This window comes from Balaenoptera acutorostrata, chromosome 3 (genome assembly GCF_949987535.1).
Source record: "Balaenoptera acutorostrata chromosome 3, mBalAcu1.1, whole genome shotgun sequence".
Classification (NCBI taxonomy): Eukaryota; Metazoa; Chordata; class Mammalia; order Artiodactyla; family Balaenopteridae; genus Balaenoptera; species Balaenoptera acutorostrata.
Window position 1 is genome coordinate 149385442 of NC_080066.1, and position 22543 is coordinate 149407984.

The 22543-nt window shown below is 38.7% G+C and overlaps 1 protein-coding gene across 3 annotated transcripts in view; it reads right to left on the reverse strand.

Annotated features, from left to right (window-relative positions):
- SYNJ2BP (synaptojanin 2 binding protein) overlaps window positions 1–21825 on the reverse strand; it is an 87891-nt gene extending 66066 nt beyond the window's left edge. Inside the window, exons 1-2 of one of the 3 annotated variants that reach the window (XM_057542419.1) lie at window positions 21763–21825; window positions 14549–14620 (exon numbers count right to left, since the gene is read on the reverse strand). The gene's annotated coding sequence lies outside the window, so the exon portion shown is untranslated. Of the gene's footprint in view, window positions 1–14548; window positions 14621–21596 lie in introns of all 3 variants that reach the window. The other 2 variants (XM_057542418.1, XM_057542420.1) reach the window with 2 other exon arrangements.
- Window positions 21826–22543: the final 718 nt, after the last annotated feature.

The window sequence follows — 22543 nt, forward strand, 5'->3', positions numbered from 1 at the left end:
GAATTTCTGCAAGTTGGGCGTCTTCTCCCAGACAGTGTCCAACGTAGGGTTTGGAGTTTCTTATCTTGTTCTCCCAGTGCCTGAGGAAAACTTTGATTTGCCCAAAAGAGATTCCCCAGGTCAAGGGAAATGCTCTTTGCAAGGACATTGCCCCTCCAGTGCACAGGAGTGAACACACCACTGGGGATACGATACAGACTGGTGACGTATACTGAGGGCAGGCCTCAGAGCTAACTCCCAGGGCTGCTGTCCCAGATGGCCTCTTCCCCCTCAGGCACCCACCGTGGGGGATTGGCTGGTACGCTTGTGTGTGCGTGCGTGTGTCTATATGTGTGTCGGTATGCTTGTGGAGCAGCAGGTTCAAGGACCAGCAGGAAGATTTGATCATGACTTCCTAGAGGCATCTGATGCCAAGGAGCCCTGGTTTCTTGTGGTTAATACACCTTGGCAAGGGGAGGGGAGCCAAGAAGGAATAGGAGAAAGGTGAGCATGAAGTGTAAAGGCAGAAGGATATAGATGAAGACAGAGAGTAGCCCAGCTCAGACAGAGGGGGTTGGCGCCTCCTAGAAGCACCAGATGTGGAAGACGTTCTCATCTGTAGTTTCTCTGTGGAATCCAGGGCATATGCAGCTCTCCTGGGCTGCAGGCATCAGCCACTCTGTGGAGAGGCAGCTCTACACAAGGAGGATGCAGTAGCTGAGGTAGCCAAGGCAATTCACCCAGTCTGGAATCTCCTGGTCTCACAGGAGGTAAAGGACAATGCAGAGAGAGAGAACAAGGCAGGACTGATGACTATGGAACCCCTCTGGAGAGAGTACCCTGCACCAGAGCTGGACTTTACTTAAGAGGTGGACCCCCAAATTCAGTGCTCTGTGGTCTTAGCACACCCTCCAGTGGTGATGGCAGTGACTCCAAAGCTTTCCCACACCAGGATGATTTCTGTTGGGAACACCACAGACTACTTATGCCTCTCAACACTTTTGCCCTCAAATTCTAGTCTCCATTTTCCCAGTCTAGAGGAAATCGAAAATCCCATTTCAGAAACCTTTTGTCCACCTTCCTTCTATCATTTGGTGATGCTTCCAGCCGGTTAAATATTGTTTAAGGGTCAAAAGGCAGAAAACAAACCAGAGAAATATTTTAGAAACAATTACCGGAAGCAGTGATTTAGGATAGAATATCTATCATCTGTAAACAGACTGTTTTTCATCTACTGGTCAATAATAATAGCCACTCTTTTATCACCTACGTTCCCTTTCCTGAGTTCCTTACATACCTCACTTAGGTTAACTGACATAAAACAACCACAAAACTCCAATTCACAGACAAGGTGACTGAGACTCAAGTGGGTTATGTAATTTGTATAATATTTGTACACAGTTTGGAATCTGACAAACTGACAGAGCCAAGATTGCAATTCAGGTCTATCAGTTTGCATGCTTTCCCACTGAACTTTGCTGTCTACAGAAGAGAAAAGATTATTTAGACAGATCTTTCCTTTTTTAAAAAAAAATTTTCCTTCTAAACCTTTATTTCAACAATCAATTATAATATAAAAAGCATTTATTATACAAAACAAGATTTGAGAAAAAATACAGAAACATAAGTTTAACTGTTACTAATTTAATAGACTGCTGAGCAATGCTGTTAAAATACTATCCTTGATGTGACATTTTGATAAGAATTTTTGTTGTTACTAACAGTTCCTTCCTATTTAATAATAGCTAACATCTGTAGAGAGCTTTCTCTATGCATAATTATTGGCATCATTAGCTTGACATCAGTTAGCTCCCATCAACTCTATGATATCTCTACTGTGATTATTATTCCCATTTTCCACAAGAGGAAACTGAGGCACCAAGTAGATCATCTTTCCAAGATAATACTTGTGTATTTAATTTATAGAATATAACATTCCTCACTATGATTCCTCACTGGTTCCCTGTGGTAGAATGAACTTCTGAGGATGGGTGTGCTGGTTTGCAGGAAATGGGGAAAAGCTAACTTGCTGTGCGCATGAGAGTAATGAGTTTGAAGTGGGATGGGGAAAAGGGAATGAGCTGGGAGGCAGAGCAAGAGAAGACCCAGAAAGAGAAAAGATAGGCTCCATCAAGGCTGGGCCCTATGGAGGGAAATGGCTAAGTGAGAAGAGGATACAGTACCCATGACGGACTCTGTGGGAACCAGAAATTTAGTAAGTGTAATTTTTGTCACTTGTTGTATGGTATGCAGTGTAAACATTCTCTTCTTTATGAAATCTTCAGTAAATTTTACATTGATTACTAACACTTTGTGTCAGAAAGCTGAGTTTTCTTTAGGGTGGAGAACTCAAAGACATAACCAATCAAATATAAATTGAAATGCTCCCATGGATTCTTTTTTTTTTTTTTTTTTTTTTTCCACACACACACAGTGTATTTTATTTTTACAAGAGATAAATAGACTGACACCAAGCATTGTACATGGATGACCACAACAAAAGCAACAATGATTGCAATTACCAAACATGAAACACACTTATACTATGTCATAATATTGACATTCAGTCCAGTAATCCTCCACTGTAACAGCTCCTTTACTTTGCAGTGAAAATTGATTTGTATATTCTTTTCCTCTGAGTCCTTGTGGGATTTTTTTTTTTTTAATTCAGACAGAAAGTCACAAAAATTATACTCATCCTCATCAGTTCACTCAGTCCCATGTAATTAATTTCTTTTTTTTCATCTTGATCTTTTGTTAGCACTTTTATGAGTTCATCAGTTTTTCATTAGAGTTCTGAAAATGCTTATTCATTCAGTTCAGCAGTACAGTCAGTTACCAGAAACCTGTACTTGTCAGAGTCTTTTCCATGAATTTCTTGAAGATGAAACCCTTTTATAGGAACATATTTGCAAAATCATCAGAGTACACCCAGAACTGTCTGTAAATGACAAAAGACTTAAAAATGACCATGGTTAAAGATTTGATGAAAGTTCATAATAACGCAGTTGACAAGAAAATTAGTTATTTCTGAGATATACATTTTAAAGTAATAACTAGGATTATTACTTATAACATTATACCAGAACATATAAGATTTTTAGACGTTTCCTGTAATGTCTGAAACATTTATATTAACATATTTCCATACATATTTCCATACAAATACAAATATAAGATTTTTAGAAATTTCATGTAATGTCTGAAACATTTATATTAACATATTTCCATACATATTTCCATACAAATACAAGATTTTTAGAAATTTCATGTAATGTCTGAAACATTTATATTAACATATTTCCATACATATTTCCATACAACTACAAATATAAGATTTTTAGAAATTTCATGTAATGTCTGAAACATTTATATTAACATATTTCCATACATATTTCCATACAAATACAAATATAAGATTTTTAGAAATTTCATGTAATGTCTGAAACATTTATATTAACATATTTCCATACATATTTCCATACAAATACAAATATAAGATTTTTAGAAATTTCATGTAATGTCTGAAACATTTATATTAATATATTTCCATACAAATAACCCAATGAAAGTTTAGTATTAGTTGTTTTGTTTGTTTTTTTATACTGCAGGTTCTTATTAGGCATCAGTTTTATACACATCAGTGTATACATGTCAATCCCAATCGCCCAAATCAGCACACCACCATCCCCACCTCATCGCAGTTTTCCCCCCTTGGTGTCCATATGTCCATTCTCTACATCTGTGTCTCAACTTCTGCCCTGCAAACTGGCTCATCTGTACCATTTTTCTAGGTTCCACATACATGCATTAATATACGATATTTGTTTTTCTCTTTCTGACTTACTTCACTCTGTATGACAGTCTCTAGATCCATCCACTTCTCAACAAATGACTCAATTTCGTTCCTTTTTATGGCTGAATAATATTCCATCGTATATATGTACCACAACTTCTTTATCCATTCGTCTGTTGATGGGCATTTAGGTTGCTTCCATGACCTGGCTATTGTAAATAGTGCTGCAATGAACATTCGGGTGCACGTGTCTTTTTGAATTACGGTTTTCTCTGGGTATATGCCCAGTAGTGGGATTGCTGGGTCATATGGTAATTCTATTTTTAGTTTTTTAAGGAACCTCCATATTGTTCTCCATAGTGGCTGTATCAATTTACATTCCCACCAACAGTGCAAGAGGGTTCCCTTTTCTCCACACCCTCTCCAGCATTTGTTGTTTGTAGATTTTCTGATGATGCCCATTCTAACAGGAGTGAGGTGATACCTCATTGTAGTTTTGATTTGCATTTCTCTAATAATTAGTGATGTTGAGCATCTTTTCATGTGCTTCGTGGCTGTCTGTATGTCTTCTTTGGAGAAATGTCTATTTAGGTCTTCTGCCCATTTTTGGATTGGGGTGTTTGTTTCTTTGATATTGAGCTGAATGAGCTGTTTATATATTTTGGAGATTAATCCTTTGTCCGTTGATTCATTTGCAAATATTTTCTCCCATTCTGAGGGTTGTCTTTTCGTCTTGTTTATGGTTTCCTTTGCTGTGCAAAAGCTTTGAAGTTTCATTAGGTCCCACTTGTTTATTTTTGTTTTTATTTCCATTACTCTAGGAGGTGGATCGAAAAAGATCTTGCTGTGATTTACGTCAAAGAGTGTTCTTCCTATGTTTTCCTCTAAGAGTTTTATAGTGGCCAGTCTTATATTTAGGTCTCTAATCCATTTTGAGTTTATTTTTGTGTATGGTGTTAGGGAGTATTCTAATTTCATTCTTTTACATGTGGCTGTCCAGTTTTCCCAGCACCACTTATTGAAGAGACTGTCTTTTCTCCATTGTATATCTTTGCCTCCTTTGTCATAGATTAGTTGACCATAGGTGCGTGGGTTAATCTCTGGGCTTTCTATCTTGTTCCATTGATCTATGTTTCTGTTTTTGTGCCAGTACCATATTGTCTTGATTACTGTAGCTTTGTAGTATAGTCTGAAGTCAGGGAGTCTGATTCCTCCAGCTCCATTTTTTTGCCTCAAGACTGCTTTGGCTATTCGGGGTCTTTTGTGTCTCCATACAAATTTTAAGATGATTTGTTCTAGCTCCGTAAAAAATGCCATTGGTAATTTGATAGGGATTGCATTGAATCTGTAGATTGCTTTGGGTAGTATACTCATTTTCACAATGTTGATTCTTCCAATCCAAGAACATGGTATATCTCTCCATCTGTTGGTATCATCTTTAATTTCTTTCATCAGTGTCTTATAGTTTTCTGCATACAGGTCTTTTGTCTCCCTAGGTAGGTTTATTCCTAGGTATTTTATTCTTTCTGTTGCAATGGTAAATGGGAGTGTTTCCATAATTTCTCTTTCAGATTTTTCATCATTAGTGTATAGGAATGCAAGAGATTTCTGTGCATTAATTTTGTAACCTGCAACTTTACCATATTCATTAATCAGCTCTAGCAGTTTTCTGGTGGCAGTTTTAGGATTCTCTATGTATAGTATCATGTCATCCGCAAACAGTGACAGTTTTACTTCTTCTTTTCCAATTTGTATTCCTTTTATTTCTTTTTCTTCTCTGATTGCCGTGGCTAGGACTTCCAGAACTATGTTGAATAATAGTGGTGAGAGTGGACATCCTTGTCTCGTTCCTGATCTTAGAGGAAATGCTTTCAGTTTTTCACCATTGAGAATGATGTTTGCTGTGGGTTTGTCATATATGGCCTTTATTATGTTGAGGTAGGTTCCCTCTATGCCCACTTTCTGGAGAGTTTTTATCAGAAATGGGTGTTGAATTTTGTCAAAAGCTTTTTCTGCATCTATTGAGATGATCATATGGTTTTTATTCTTCAATTTGTTAATATGGTGTATCACATTGATTGATTTGCGTATATTGAAGAATCCTTGCATCCCTGGGATAAATCCCACTTGATCGTGGTGTATGATCCTTTTAATGTGTTGTTGGATTCTGTTTGCTAGTATTTTGTTGAGGATTTTTGCATCTATATTCATCAGTGATATTGGTCTGTAATTTTCTTTTTTTGTAGTGTCTTTGTCTGGTTTTGGTATCAGGGTGATGGTGGCCTCATAGAATGAGTTTGGGAGAGTTCCTTCCTCTGCAATTTTTTGGAAGAGTTTGAGAAGGATGGGTGTTAGCTCTTCTCTAAATGTTTGATAGAATTCACCTGTGAAGCCATCTGGTCCTGGACTTTTGTTTGTTGGAAGATTTTTAATCACAGTTTCAATTTCATTACTTGTGATTGGTCTGTTGATATTTTCTGTTTCTTCCTGATTCAGTCTTGGAAGGTTATACCTTTCTAAGAATTTGTCCATTTCTTCCAGGTTGTCCATTTTATTGGCATAAAGTTGCTTGTAGTAGTCTCTTAGGATGTTTTGTATTTCTGCGGTGTCTGTTGTAACTTCTCCTTTTTCATTTCTGATTTTATTGATTTGAGTCCTCTCCCTCTTTTTCTTGATGAGTCTGGCTAATGGCTTATCAATTTTGTTTATCTTCTCAAAGAACCAACTTTTAGTTTTATTGATCTTTGCTATTGTTTTCTTTGTTTCTATTTCATTTATTTCTGCTCTGATCTTTATGATTTCTTTCCTTCTGCTAACTTTGGATTTTGTTTGTTCTTCTTTCTCTAGTTTCTTTAGGTGTAATGTTAGATTGTTTACTTGAGATTTTTCTTGTTTCTTTAGGTAGGCTTGTATAGCTATAAACTTCCCTCTTAGAACCGCTTTTGCTGCATCCCATAGGTTTTGGGTCGTCGTGTTTTCATTGTCATTTGTCTCTAGGTATTTTTTTATTTCCTGTTTGATTTCTTCAGTGATCTCTTGGTTATTTAATAACGTATTGTTTAGCCTCCATGTGTTTGTCTTTTTTACGTTTTTTTCCCTGTAATTCATTTCTAATCTCATAGCGTTGTGGTCAGAAAAGATGCTTGATATGATTTCAATTTTCTTAAATTTACTGAGGCTTGATTTGTGACCCAAGATGTGATCTATCCTGGAGAATGTTCCGTGCGCACTTGAGAAGAACGTGTAATCTGCCGTTTTTGGATGGAATGTCCTATATATATCAATTAAATCTATCTGGTCTATTGTGTCATTTAAAGCTTCTGTTTCCTTATTTATTTTCATTTTGGATGATCTGTCCATTGGTGTAAGTGAGGTGTTAAAGTCCCCCACTATTATTGTGTTACTGTCGATTTCCTCTTTTATAGCTGTTAGCAGTTGCCTTATGTATTGAGGTGCTCCTATGTTGGGTGCATATATATTTATAATTGTTATATCTTCTTCTTGGATTGATCCCTGGATCATTATGTAGTGTCCTTCCTTGTCTCTTGTAACATTCTTTATTTTAAAGTCTATTTTATCTGATATGAGTATAGCTACTCCAGCTTTCTTTTGATTTCCATTTGCATGGAATATCTTTTTCCATCCCCTCACTTTCAGTCTGTATGTGTCCCTAGGTCTGAAGTGGGTCTCTTGTAGACAGCATATATATGGGTCTTGTTTTTGTATCCATTCAGCCAGTCTATGTCTTTTGGTTGGGGCATTTAATCCATTCACGTTTAAGGTAATTATCGATATGTATGTTCCTATGACCATTTTCTTAATTGTCTTGGGTTTGTTTTTGTAGGTCCTTTTCTTCTCTTGTGTTTCCCACTTAGAGAAGTTCCTTTAGCATTTGTTGTAGAGCTGGTTTGGTGGTGCTGAATTCTCTTAGCTTTTGCTTGTCTGTAAAGCTTTTGATTTCTCCATCAAATCTAAATGAGATCCTTGCTGGGTAGAGTAATCTTGGTTGTAGGTTCTTCCCTTTCATCACTTTAAGTATTTCATGCCACTCCCTTCTGGCTTGCAGAGTTTCTGCTGAGAAATCAGCTGTTAACCTTATGGGAGTTCCCTTGTATGTTTTTTGTCGTTTTTCCCTTGCTGCTTTCAGTAATTTTTCTTTGTCTTTAATTTTTGCCACTTTGATTACTATGTGTCTCGGCGTGTTTCTCCTTGGGTTTATTCTGTATGGGACTCTCTGCGCTTCCTGGACTTGGGTGGCTATTTCCTTTCCCATGTTAGGGAAGTTTTCAACTATAATCTCTTCAAATATTTTCTCTGGTCCTTTCTCTCTCTCTTCTCCTTCTGGGACCCCTATAATGCGAATGTTGTTGCGTTTAATGTTGTCCCAGAGGTCTCTTATGCTGTCTTCATTTCTTTTCATTCTTTTTTCTTTAGTCTGTTCCGCAGCAGTGAATTCCACCATTCTGTCTTCCAGGTCACTTATCCGTTCTTCTGCCTGTTATTCTGCTATTGATTCCTTCTAGTGTAGTTTTCATTTCAGTTATTGTATTGGTCATCTCTGTTTGTTTGTTCTTTAATTCTTCTAGGTCTTTGTTAATCATTTCTTGCATCTTCTCAATCTTTGCCTCCATTCTTATTCCGAGGTCCTGGATCATCTTCACTATCATTATTCTGAATTCTTTTTCTGGAAGGTTGCCTATCTCCACTTCATTTAGTTGTTTTTCTGGGGTTTTTTCTTGTTCCTTCATCTGGTACATAGCCCTCTGCCTTTTCATCTTCTCTTTCTTTCTGTAACTGTGGTTTTTGGTCCACAGGCTGCAGGATTGTAGTTTTTCTTGCTTCTGTTGTCTGCCCTCTGGTGGTTGAGGCTATCTAAGAGGCTTGATGGGAGGCTCTGGTGGTGGGTAGAGCTGACTGTTGCTGTGGCGGTCAGAGCTCAGTAAAACCTTAATCCACTTGACTGTTGATGGGTGGGGCTGGGTTCCCTCCCTGTTGCTGTGGCGATCAGAGCTCAGTAAAACCTTAATCCACTTGACTGTTGATGGGTGGGGCTGGGTTCCCTCCCTGTTGGTTGTTTTGCCTGAGGCAACCCAACACTGGAGCCTACCGGTGCTCTTTGGTGGGGTTAATGGCAGACTCTGGGAGGGCTCACGCCAAGGAGAACTTCCCAGGACCTCTGCTGCCAGTGTCCTTATCCCCACGGTGAAACAGAGCCACCACTCGCCTCTGCAGGAGACCCCCCAACAGCAGCAAGTACGTCTGGTTCAGTCTCCCCCAGGGTCACTGCTCCTTCCCCTGGGTCCCGATGCACACATTACTTTGTGTGTGCCCTCCAAGAGTGGGGTCTCTGTTTCCCCCAGTCCTGTCACAGTCCTGCAATCAATTCCCACTAGACTTCAAAGTCTGATTCTCTAGGAATTCCTCCTCCCTTTGCCGGACCCCCAGGTTGGGAAGCCTGACGTGGGGCTCAGAAACTTCACTCCAGTGGGTGGACTTCTGTGGTATAAGTGTTCGCCAGTCTGTGAGTCACCCACCCAGCAGTTATGGGATTTGATTTTACCCTCCCATGGATTCTTAAAGGCTTACTGTCTTAAATTGGTATATTCATTCCTTACCAGGAGCTTGGCAAGACCTTACAAGGAAAAAGAACTTGCACATCAGGTCAGCTCTGAAAGCATTGTCTTTGGTATTGTGGTGGAGAGAGGAGAGAGGAGAGGAGATCAGGCAGGATACTTAAATATTCTCTGCCCTTGAGGTTTACAGTCTTACCAAATCCTAATGCCACCCCTATAAGTGTCCTATAGCCATATGAGTGCTGAACTCATTTATTAGTTATAATAATTTTTAGTGAATGCCTTAAAATGCTCTATATACACGATCATGTCATCTGCAAACAGAGAAGCTCTGAAAACCAGTACAAGTTATCCTTTTGTGAGGGACACATACATTTATAACGGAAATCTCCATTTATAAGTGTCTCCCTTTTAGTACCAGGAAGAGAAGGATGATTCTAAATCACAACAAACTTCTACCAATCGAGAAGGCACCCACTTAAATCTGTGTAACAACCTTACCCTTTTACTGTGTTTTTCCCAGTAACCTCTCATAACTGCCCTCCCCCTCCAACATCCTTCTTCTGTCTTAAGAGAGTATTTAAGGTGATGGTGGGGAAAGTTTTACTCACTTTTCCTGGGTATCTATCATGTATACAAGAGGTATACATGTTATTAAACTTCTGTTTGTTTTTCTCTTGTTAATCTGTATTTTATTACGGAAGGATCACAGCCAAGAATGTAGAAGGGTAAAGGGAAAATTATTTTTTCTCCCCTACAACTGATTCAATCACTCTGAAAAACAGTATGGAAATTATCAAATAAAGGTGATAATCCAGCAATTCCTTTTTTGTACACATGCAGCAAGAAAACTATACAAGAATGTTCACAGCAACATTATTTTCACTAACCAAAACTGCCAAGCAACCCAAATGTCTAAGAGTAAAATAGATAAATAAATTATAGTATAATTAGTGGAATACCATACAGCAATGAAAAAATCATGGGGTCAGCAACTATGGCCCATGGACCAAATCTAGTCTAATATCCATTTTTGTAAGTAAAGTTTTATTTGAACACAGCCATGCTCATTTGTTTTTGTCCATGGCTGCTTTTGTGATACAACACGAGATTTCAATAGTTGTGAAAGAGTGTAGCTCACAAAGCCTAAAACACTTACTACCTGGCTCCTTACAGGAAAAGCTTGCTGACCCTGAATTTAGAGCTAAAATAGAGATGAATTTCACATACATAATACTGGGGGGAGAAAAAGGCAATCAACACAATGATAAGGCAACCTACTGAATGAAAGAAAATAAGTGCAAATCATATAACTCATAAAAGGTTAATATCTGAAATATATAAAGAACTCATACAACTCAGTAGCACCCCCCCAAAAAAATCTGCTTAAAAAAATGGGCAGAGGATCAGAACATTTTTCCAAAGAAGACATACAGATGACCAACAGGTAGATGAAAAGATGCTCAACATCACTAATCATCAGGAAAATGCAAATCAAAACCACAATGAGATATCACCTCATACTTGTTAGAATGGCTATTATCAAAAGGACAAGAAATGACAACTGATGGAGAGGATGTGGAAAAAGGGAGTCCTTGTGCACTGTTGGTGGGAATATAAATTGGTACAGCTACTGTGGAAAACACTATGGAGATTCCTGCAAAAAGTGGAAAATAGAGTTACCATATGGCCCAGGAATTTCACCTCTGGGTATTTATCTGAAGGAAATGAAATCACTATCTTGAAGAGGTATCTGCACCCCATGTTCACCACAGCATTATTCACAGTAGCCAAGACATGGAAACAACCTAAGTGTCCATCAATGGGTAATGGATAAAGAAATTGTGATGTGTATATACAATGGAATATTATTGAGCCATAAAAAAAAGAAATCTTGCCATTTTTGACAACAGGGATGGACCTCCCCATTTTGACAACAGGATTATGCTAAGTGAAATAAGTCAGGCAAAGAAACACAAATACTGTTTGATTTCACTTACATGTGAAACCTGAAAAACGAAACAAATGAACAAACATTACAAAACAGAAACAGAGTCATACATACAGAGAACAAACAAGTAGTTGCCATAGGGAAGGGGGGAAGGAGGAGGAGAGAAATGGGTAAGAAAATTAAGAGGTACAAACTACCAGTTACAAAATAAATGAGTTATGGGTATGAAACATACAGTGTGGGGAATACAGTCAGTAATGATCTCACTTGTATTTGGAATCTAAAAAAACACACAAACAAACAAAAAAAACCAAGCTCATAGATACAGAGAACAGACTGGTGCTTGGTACTATAATTATTCTCATTTTCATTATCTGAATCCTAAAAAACATGGTCATGATATTTACAACATTAAAAATTAAACAAGCACTATTTCTTTACAAACTACAACAGTCAAGCAAAGGTTTAAAAAAAAAGACTGTTAATGCTCAGGATTACAATGCACTTAATTGTACACTTAAATCGTATTACTTGGAGTGATGCAAAAGCAGATAATCTATTACTGTGGATCCACAGTTGTTAGCATTAGGAGTCAGAAGAAAAAAAGAGCAACAGCCATAATGAAGGCAGATGAGCTATGTCATATCTATTTCACACTAGAAATTGAAAGCTATTGCTTTCAGCTTATTTGTTTAAGCTCACCTCATGGGTTCTGTACTTTCCTTTCAACCTTCCATACCCACGACTGAAAAGCAGGAATTTTTACGTCCTGGGACACTGGATTTTCAGTCCTAAAATCAGGACAGTTCCAGGCAAACTAAAATGGCTGGTCACTCTGAATCAATACCGTCTTTTTCCACCCTCCTCAAAACTTCTCAGCTGTACTTATCCTTTATCCTCTCTTGATCTTTCTTAACTGAATTTGTCCTCTCAGCCACAGTCTTGACCCCCAGCCCTTGACCTCAGCAATCTTTCCCTCGACTCCTCCTTAATCTCAACCTCTCAACCCTTGTAACAACTGTCAACCTCAATCAATCTTACCTTCTCAATTCCTCTCAAATTTAATCCACCTTACCCTCTCAACCTTATTTGAACTCAACCTCACCTAAACACTGACTCTTGACTTCACCTGAGTCTGACTTCTCAACAGCAACCAACCTGGACATCTCAATCTCAGTAGGTCTTGTTCTCTGATCCTTCTCACCTCAACTTTGTCCTCTCAGCCTCCTTCCATAGACCTTGACCAATCTCATCCTCTTAACTTCAATCAACCTCATTTCTCCCAACTTTGTTCTCTTTACTTCGACCCCCTCGTCTAGACCTCTTCTGTTACTGCAATCTCCCTCACTCTCTCTTGCTATGAAAATTTACCCAGTCCTCAAAAGCAAAGCCTCAAGTCATCTGATATTTATTCAGATTTTAATATTATATGTCACTATCAGTTTGCTGCTAAAAATTTTTCTGGAACCCATTCATTTCTATCTTCATTGCAAATGTTTCATTTCAGATTCCATTATTGTTCATCTATACTACTGCCAAAGTGTCTTAACAGGTCTCTCCACTTGAAACAATCTCTTCCCTTCTATCTTGCTCCCCCAATCTCCCCTCTATGTTAGCCACTCTATGTTATATAATACTAATAATTTCCATCATTTAGCTAACTCTTACTCATTCTTAACCTTAATTCAAAGGTTGATACCTCTAGCAGACCTTCTCTGATACCCCTTTCCCAAGTCTTAAACCGTATGCCTCTCCTTGAAGTTCTAGAAATGTTTTACACAGAGTTCCAATATAGCATTTCACTGGGCATTGTTATATTGTATGTTTGGATACATTTTTATATTAGATGTCTCCCAGCCTTGATGATGCTATAAGCTTTATAAGAACCAGTTTCTTGAATCTTTATCTGTAGGATCTAACACATGATAAACACATGACAAATATTCAATTATTTTTCAAATATGTGCATGACATCCCTATTCCAAAAGCCAGGTTATTATAACTTTCATCTTAAAGGAAAAGGGAAAATATTCCTTAATACAATAATTGGGATGCTAACAGAAACTTTAAAACTCATTTCATAATTGCTCTATTCCCTCATAGAAACTATATATCCCTTTTAAATTTACTATTTATTCTAATACCTACTGTCTTTAACACTAACTAGCATTGGTATTTCTCTTAAACCATAAAATTAACTGAAAAAAATGAATAGGCCTTTAATACTCTAATTTTCTACCAACATTACTGAGGTCTGCTAATGAAATACAGCTGACCCTTGAACAACACGAGTTTGAACTTCGAGGGTCCACTTATACAAGGATTTTCCTCAGTAAATAACAGTTGCCCTGCCATATCTGCGAGTTCTGCATCCGTGGATTCAACCAACTGCAGATCGTGTAGTACCGTAGTATTTATTGAAAAAATTGCCAAGATATGGGAGCAACCTAAGTGTCCATCAACAGATGAATGGGTAAAGAAGATGTGCGGTGTGTGTGTGTGTGTGTGTGTGTGTGTGTGTGTGTATATATATATATATACATGTATATATATGTATAATGTAATCTTACTTAGCCATAAAAAAAGAATGAAATTTTGCCATTTGCAGCAACATGGATGGACTTGGAGGGCATTATGCTAAGTGAAATAAATCAGATAGAGAAAGACAAATACTGTATGATATCACGTATATGTGGATTCTAAAAAATACAACGAACTAGTGAATACAATGAAAAAAGAAGCAGACTCACAAATATAGAAAACAAACTAGTGGTTACCAGTGGGGAGGGGAGAGAGGCAATAGGGGTGAGGGCGTGGGAAGTACAAACTGTTGGGTGTAAAACAGGCTCAAGGATATAATGTATGACATGGGGAATATGGTCAATATTTTGTAATTACTGTAAATGGAAAGTAACCTTTAAAAATTGTATAAAAATTTTTTAAAAAGAGCCCAAAGATCATATATCAATCTCTTTTTTTTAACAGCTGTTTGTATTATTTTTATTTTATTTATTTTATTTTTTGGCCTCACCATGCAGCATGTGGGATCTTAGTTCCCCAACCAGGGATCAAACCCGTGCACCCTGCGTTGGAAGCGCAGAGTCTTAACCACTGGACCGCCAGGGAAGTCCCCATATATCAGTCTTAAAAAGCAAGATAAAACTCAAGACAGCTTAGTTTACTGAGTATTCGTGTCTCATAAACCAGAACATACATGTACACATGTCAAACTCCAATGACAGTTCTTACTTTAATCTTCGCAGCATCATAACGGATTTGTGAAAACTCACGAAGACCAAAAGAACCTCCAACAATCAGCAACTGAAACAAGACAGGGAAACAATTAAACAAAATAGAAGGGCAGAATTCAGTCTATCTATACATTACTTATCTGAACACCAACAGTGGCAGATTATACAAAATCCTATAGATTATTTTCCCTGGTGAGTTACCATTCTTCTTTTCAGAGTAGACATAGTACACACTATCACTGGGAAACATTTTAGCACATGAGCAAATACCAAAATCATTACCCCCATCTGTACTTGACCTTATGATTTAAATATCACCATCAGAAGCATTATATTAGTTGATTCTTACAAAAGACCTATGAGCTAAGGGAAAAAGAATACACTCAATAGATGAGGAAATAAAAGCACAGCCAACTAAATGACTTGCCCATGATTGTAATGGGTAAATCCAGGAATAAAATCGTGGCCTTGCTTCTTCAAGACTAGAATTCTTTCAATTTTATGATTTTGCAAAATAGGACAATTAGAGAGCACTTTTCTCCATTTTCTAACCAAGTGATAAAACAATCTCATGAAATATGTTACCCTTCTCAGTATGTGGTACACCTTAAAAGAGCCCATGAATTGCCATTGCTGCTTTAGCATCTCCTCCGATAATCTAATGGGCTTTACTCTCATCCTAAAGCTGTAAAAGTCTAGCAATTTGGAAAAAAATTAAGTTTGATCCCTACCATCAATATATTAATATTACCAATTAAAGTAATACAAACAGATAAAAACACTGTAAAATATAAAATTCTATAATTTTGAAGTTGGAATACCGACAAAACCTTGAGGCTATGAATTTAAAAACCCAGTAAATCTGACCACATAAAAATTTGGTCTCTTACCTGCAAATAAATGAAATAAAAATGACATAAAATCAAAAGATAACAAACCAGGAAAAATATCTGTTATATATAACCAGATAATACTTCTAATGTCAATATGCAATCATTCTTTGTATAAGTAAAATAACTTTTTTGTCTCTTGGTGTCAATGAAAATGAGACACGCTGGGACCTGGGACCTGGGACCCTTTGCTGCAGTGCTTGCACCTGGACAAACTTCTCCTCCAGCAACAAAATGCAAAGAAAGTACAAGGGACTAAAAATCACTGCAAGCATGCACAGTTGGGGCAGATTATGGACAATTAGATACAAAAAGACCAAAAACCCAACTGCCACTTCTGAAGAGCAGGAAGCAAAAACAGGGTGTCAGGAGCAAAAGCAGGGTACTGCACATGCCCCCTGCACTCAACACCACCAAAGGGGTGGGCAGAACACCTAAGCCACCCCTTTAGCCCCACCCCTGGACACATCCCTACCCTCACCCCATATAAGGAATCAGCTGGCCCCCACCCTCAGGGATCAAGCAAGGGAACCTGTTAACTGTTTTTGCTCCCCCCTGCTAATAAAGCCTTGCCTGAATTTCTTGTATGGCCTCTTATCAATTTCTATTGATTAAGGAAGGCCAAGAATCCCGGGTGGTAACAAAAAGACACACCTGTAATTTTCCTAACTCCTTCTCAGCCTCCCTTTATTCATTCTTCCTCACCTTCCCATCTCAAAATGTCTGAGTATCTCAAAAGGCTCAGTCTTCACACCTTTTCTACCTATTCATAACCAACAGAGCCCCTAGGCAATGCCATCCAGTTCCATGGATTTAAATAGCTTCTATAACCTAACAACTTCCAAATGCACATTTTCAATGGGAAACATCCCACTGAAGTGAAGACCTGCCCTCCTACTTGACATCTCCACTTGAAAGTTTAACAGGTATATATAAATTAACATGAAAAAAATTCTTGATTTTTTACCCCAACACTCTTTCTGCCCCAATCTGCTGCTACTCAATCTTTCACATCCCAATTAAGGTCAAATACTTTCATCCAATTACTCAAACCAGCTTCTCTGGAGTCATCTTTAGCTCCTCTAATTCCTATCTCACATCTAATCCATCACTGAGTTCTGTCAAAATATTTCTTGAATCTGACAATTTATAACTATATCTTCTAATATTCTAGTCCAAGCCACCATCATCTCTTTTCTGGACCACTGCCATCACAATACCCACATGTAACATAATAAAGAATTTCTCTGGTCTTGGTCCTGGGTTCTTGGGAGGGAGCTACTCACTTGGAATTTCCTGAGTGACAGGACATCTTTGTTATTGCGACCACAACTGAGTTTATACCAATGAGGTGACTCATTGTGGGTCCCTAGATAGTCACAGGATAGAGGCTGGTCATGCTGGGATGATCAACCATGTGACTAGAGGGTTGGGACCTTGAGCCATGTGATAGCCACCTGACCTCCTGACCTCCAAGGAGGAAAGGGTGGCAGGAGATTGAGTTCAGTCACACAGCCAATGATCCAATCAACCATAGATGATGAAAATCCCAATTATAAAATCCCAGTGAAAAACTCTGGATGAGCATCCTGGTTGGTGAACACATCAATGTGCTGGGATGGTGGCATACCCTGATTCCAGAGGGAGAAAACAAGGAAACTCTGCCTTTGGGACCCTCCCCAGACCTTGCCCTAAGGGCCTCTTCTTTCAGCTGTTCCTAATTCATATCCATTATGATAAAACACTAATCCTAAGTATAGTGCTTTCCTGAGTTCTGAGTCATTCTACTGAATTACTGAACCTGAGAGGCTATTAGGAACCACTGAATTTGTTACCAGTTGATCAGAAGCACAGGTGGCCTCATATCGCAGAGCTTTCAGCTGGTGTCTGATAAGGGGAGTTTTATGGAGAACTGTGCACTTAATCTATGAAGTCTGCACTAATGCTACATAGTTAGTGTCAAAATTGCACTGTACTACCGACCACTCATTACCATGGTACCTACCCTCCTAGCTAAATATCTTCATTTCTGCACTAGATCCCAATCATCTTATATACTGAAGGGCAGTGATTCATCAAAAATCTTGCTCACCACACTGCACGATTCATCATAAAAAATACTATTATTTCTCCCATCTTATTAACAAATTTCTCTAGACCTTACTTCCCCATCAGTTATTATCCCATTTCTTTGTTCTTACCTGCAGTAAAATTTCTCAAACAAGTTGTCTATGCTTGCTGCTCTTTCCACTTTCTCTTAGACCCATTCCAACCATCACTGACATCTATGTTACTAAATGCAATGTTTAACTCTCTGTTCTCATCTTATTTCATGAGCAAAATTTGACACTGTTGATCACATTTTCCTTCTCTTCCCTTAAACCTGGTTTTCCTTTTACCTCACTGAGAACCCTTCTTAGTCTCCTGTATTGGTCCCTCCTGTACACCCCAACCCTCTGAACTTGGAGTACCCCCAGGGCACAGTGTTTGGTCTTCTCTACCTACATTAACTTCTACCCACAAGCTTAACGCAAGCATGGTGACTGCTGCTAAAGTAGAAGACCTAAAGAGAATATAAAGTTTCCTAACATACTATACAGAATGTCCAAGATAAAATAAAAATTCACTTGTCATAAGAAGAATCAAGAAACAGCAACTTGAATTAGGAAAGACTATCAAGTGACATTAACAAAGATTTTAAAGGTACCATCATAAAAGTGCCTCAAAGAGCAATAAACAAATGAAAATTTAGAAAAATCTCACCAAAGCCCCCCCAAAAACAAAAAAAGTGACATCAGTGAAATGGCAGAGTAAGAATCTCCAAAACCTTCTCCATTAACGCAATGAGAACACTGGCAAAAGTTGTCAAATCTACTTTTACAGAACTTTGGAAATTAAAAAAGGCCTGCAATAATGTTGGGAACACTTACGTAAGAAGAATGACTGAATCTCGGTTAAAGCAGAAAGCTTGGTGGCATTTTTAACCTACCTATTCCCACGTCTGGACCCCAGCTCCTTGGTAAACATGAAAACCAGTAGTCTAAAATCATGATATAAAGCAGTAACCACTGGAAGGGGCATAATGGGGTGGAGCTCCTTAAAGTCTTATTCCCTGAGAATTTTCATTATTTGACCAGTCTGGTGGTTGCCTGGAAGACCCACTCACAAGGCTGTCTTTAGTTTTCCTGACTTGGAACTCAACTAGTGCAAACAGACTTCTCCCTGGAAGTGTCTGCTGAAAAAATTCAGAGGCCATTGTTTACATTATACTGCCTGAGGTGGTAGATAACGGGGCAAGGAATAGTCTAACCAAAAAACTCAAAAGGAAAATATGAGGCATAAGGTGACCACAGAGGACTCTGAAAAGCTCAAACATATTCCTGACAGTCTGGAAGGACATGCACATAAGCAGAACTGTCCACATGCCCAGAGCAGTGTGTAAGCTCAGGAGAGATCTGAGAAGGCCCTAAACACTCACCTATGGCTAACCTTGAGGCTCTGAGCAAGCAAGAAGTTAACAGCTTAAAGCAGAGTTTGTAACTTGCCTGAATACTGAAGGCATGCCCAATCAAGCACACAGAGCCTCTTGACAAAGACTGGGAAACTTACTGGTTCCAGGTGTTTAAGAAAACCTCTGCCCAATAAAAAGAAAAACAGCCCCATTTAAAAATGGGCAAAGGACTTGAATAGACATTTCCCCAAAGAAGATATACAGATAACCAATAATCCATTGTATGAACGAATATCCTGCACCATTAGTCATTAGGGAAATGCAAATCAAAACCACAGTGAGATACCACTTCACACCCACTAGTAAGGGTTTAATTTTAAAAAAAAAAGTGGACAATGAAAACTGTTGGCAAGAATGGAAAAATCAGAAGCCTCGTATATTGCTGGTGGGAATGTAAAATGATGTAGTTTTTGGGAAATAGCTTGGCAGTTCCTCAAAATGTTAAACATGGAGTTACCATACGACCCAGCAATTCTACTACTAGGTATTTACTCAAGAGAAATGAAAACACATCCATACAAATATCTGTACATGAATGTTCATAGCAGCATTATTCATAATAGCCAAGAAATGAAAACAACCTAAATGTTCATCAATGAAAAATAAATATTCCAACTGATGGAATATTATTTAGCCATTAAAGGAATGAGGTTTTGATACACGTTACATGAATGAACCTTGAAAACATTATGCTAAGTGAACAAAGTCAGTCACAAAAGACCATAAGTTGTATTATTGTATTAAATCTATAGACAGAAGTAGATTAGTGGTTACCTAGGATGGGAGAAGGGTAGGGGAGAACAGGAAGTGGCTACTAGTGAGTATGGTGTTTCTCTTAGGGTGATGAAAATGTTCTAAAATTAGACTGTAGTGACAGTTGCGTACCACTCAACTGAACAGAAAACATTAAATGGGCTAATTTTTTAGAATGTAGAAACCAGTAGTCACTGGTCAGATTAGAAAGGTAAATTCTGGGGACTAAATGGGCAGTGTGGAAACTGAAACAACAAATATATTTTCTTTTTCAAGTGCTTTGTGAGACAGGGGAAAGAGAGTATTATTAGCCTATACCTGGTACTCTAAGTCCTCTTCTGTATGTTGCTGAATAAAGATTCTTATGAAGCAGCCATTAACATTTACCTAAGAGAGGAAATAATTTCAACTTGAAGTACAGTAGTATACTATAGTAATTATGGCATATTTGACTGATACATGATGAAGACGATGTATCTTTTGAGCTCTTTCTAGCAGTGTTGGGTTTCAGAGTACTGAATTCAACATTTTCCTCTACAAAAGTAGTTATATGTCTAGGACCCATACTTTGAAACAGTACAGACCTAGGTCCAGTATAGTACATGTCCAATATAGACACAGTATAGAGAAATATACTTGGGAAGAAATCTACTATGGTAGTTTCCATTCCATGAAATAAAACAAATGAGGGAAACCCTAGAAGGTACTTTAATACTAGTGGTTTTAAGAGCTTAGCTTTGATGATTTTGAAAGATAAGAAACAAAATCAAACTGTCTTCCAGTGGGACATGCAGGTGACCTCAAGGTAGTGACTACAATCACAGTATTTTTGAATGGATCTATATTTTGTGGCAGGGGAAACTACAGGGAGGATAGTTTTTACACATTCTCTGTCAGCTACATTGTCTTAGAGTTTTCTTTAAACTTTTAGAAAGATAGATAAAAAGGAGTTTCCAAAGATGAGCAAGAAATCCACATTCATCAAAGATGAGTAAAAAAACTCATTACTTTTCTAAGGTCACTTCTTTCGTTTAGTCCTGCTTAAATGCAAAAGCTGGTTAACTTCACCTGTACCAAATCCATACCAAAGTAATAAACTATGTAAAACAAAGTGGACTTTGTCCACATGCTTTATATTTAAATTGTTTCACTTACTATGACATCAAGCCTTGCTGAAGCAAAGTAACTTGCCAAGGTCAAACTGAAAAGAAAATGAGTGGTCTCGCTGGACTCCAACTCGGGTTGGTGTTAAAGTGTTAAGCCAACATCAATCTAAATTTCAAGACGAATGCAACTTTCTGGGAACTCCGCGTAGGAATGGATGCAAAGAAATAAACACCAAAACTACTTTCAACGTGCTTTAAAAATATCAACTATAATTCAGCGACCATCTTTGGAGGGCTGCTACAGTGTGCTACATTCAACTCACAAGGATTTATTTAACTCATAACAACCCTGGAAGAATTAAGCCAGTTCACAAACTAAGAAGCTGAAACCTGAAGATGCCCGAAATTATACAGTTAAATTAAGTAAATACAACTAGTTCCAATGATCCAGAGTATCGTCAAGCTGTAGCTGGGGGCGGGCGGGCGCGGAGCGGGGGAGGGTGGAAGTTTAGTAATCATCCAGACTTGGGTTAAAATCTGGTTCTGACATCACTCTCAGAAGCACATCCAGGTAACTACCAAAGAGGTAAAAGGGACACTCGAGATCCCACAACCAGCGCGGGGAGAGACTAGGAGACTAGGACGGCCTAAACGCCAGCCCCTTCCTAGCCCAGACTGCCGTTCCGGGTCGCACGCGTTACAGTTTCACCGCACTCTCCTTCCAGCCAGACTTGTGGTCCCACCCCTTCCGGAATCCCGCCCCCACTTTTTTCTCACTGCGCTCACCAACGTGGGAACTTAGTAGCGAAGGGTCTTATTCTTGCGCTTCACCGCGTGGGCGAACATGACTGAACTCTCTGACTCGCTTGGATGCCCAGCCAGACAGGCCAGCGTAGCCTCCCGAATCTCAGTGGCTCTGGGTCCCTCCCTAGGAGTAAGGTCCTTGACTGACGTCCTTTCCTTGGCCTCCCAGTGCAGGGCCCTTCCAGATAGGTCTCCGCCAGGCAAAAGCAATCGATCCGTAGTAACATACTCACGCTTCCCCCCGGGAAATTCGAGGGTCAGCGGTTTGGTTCCGGCAAGCTGGTTTGCAATGGGACTAAGAGACTTAAGTCGTGTTTGTAGTAATCGTCAAAGGATATAGAAACCTGTAGCTCCTGTGTTCTGGATCTCTACTTAGAACACTCCCTGGCACATAAAATCAGCTCAATAAAATCAGGTTTGAAAAAGCTACTTTGAAGCCAGTACTCTAGCCTCTATAGTTATTTGTGGGATAGGGATGAGGCAGGAGATAGATGGGCTCCAGGCTAGGCATTTACAACTGGCCTCCTGGGGTGAGAAGAAGATGAGTTCCAGGCCGGACATTCATTACCAGCCCCCTGTTTGCAATTCCTGAGGCAAAAGACAAACGGGCTGCGGACTACATATTTATGACCAGATTCCTGTCTATATTTCGAGATCTGCACTTAAATATAAGAAACAACAACAGGAATAGGGTAGATAACCGGACATTGGACACTTTTATGGCAGGGACAGAGAGGGGCTAAACCCTGTTAAAAGATCAAGAGGTCATACATTTCCCATCCTTGGGGCAAGGGAGACATTGCACATGCGCAGAAAGGCTCCTTGGGGGTTAAAAAGGAGGGGGCACTACCCCACAATATGTGATGCTAAGGCCATCCCATAGGCCTCTGGGCTATAATCCATCTTGGAAAAAAATTGCCCACTTATGT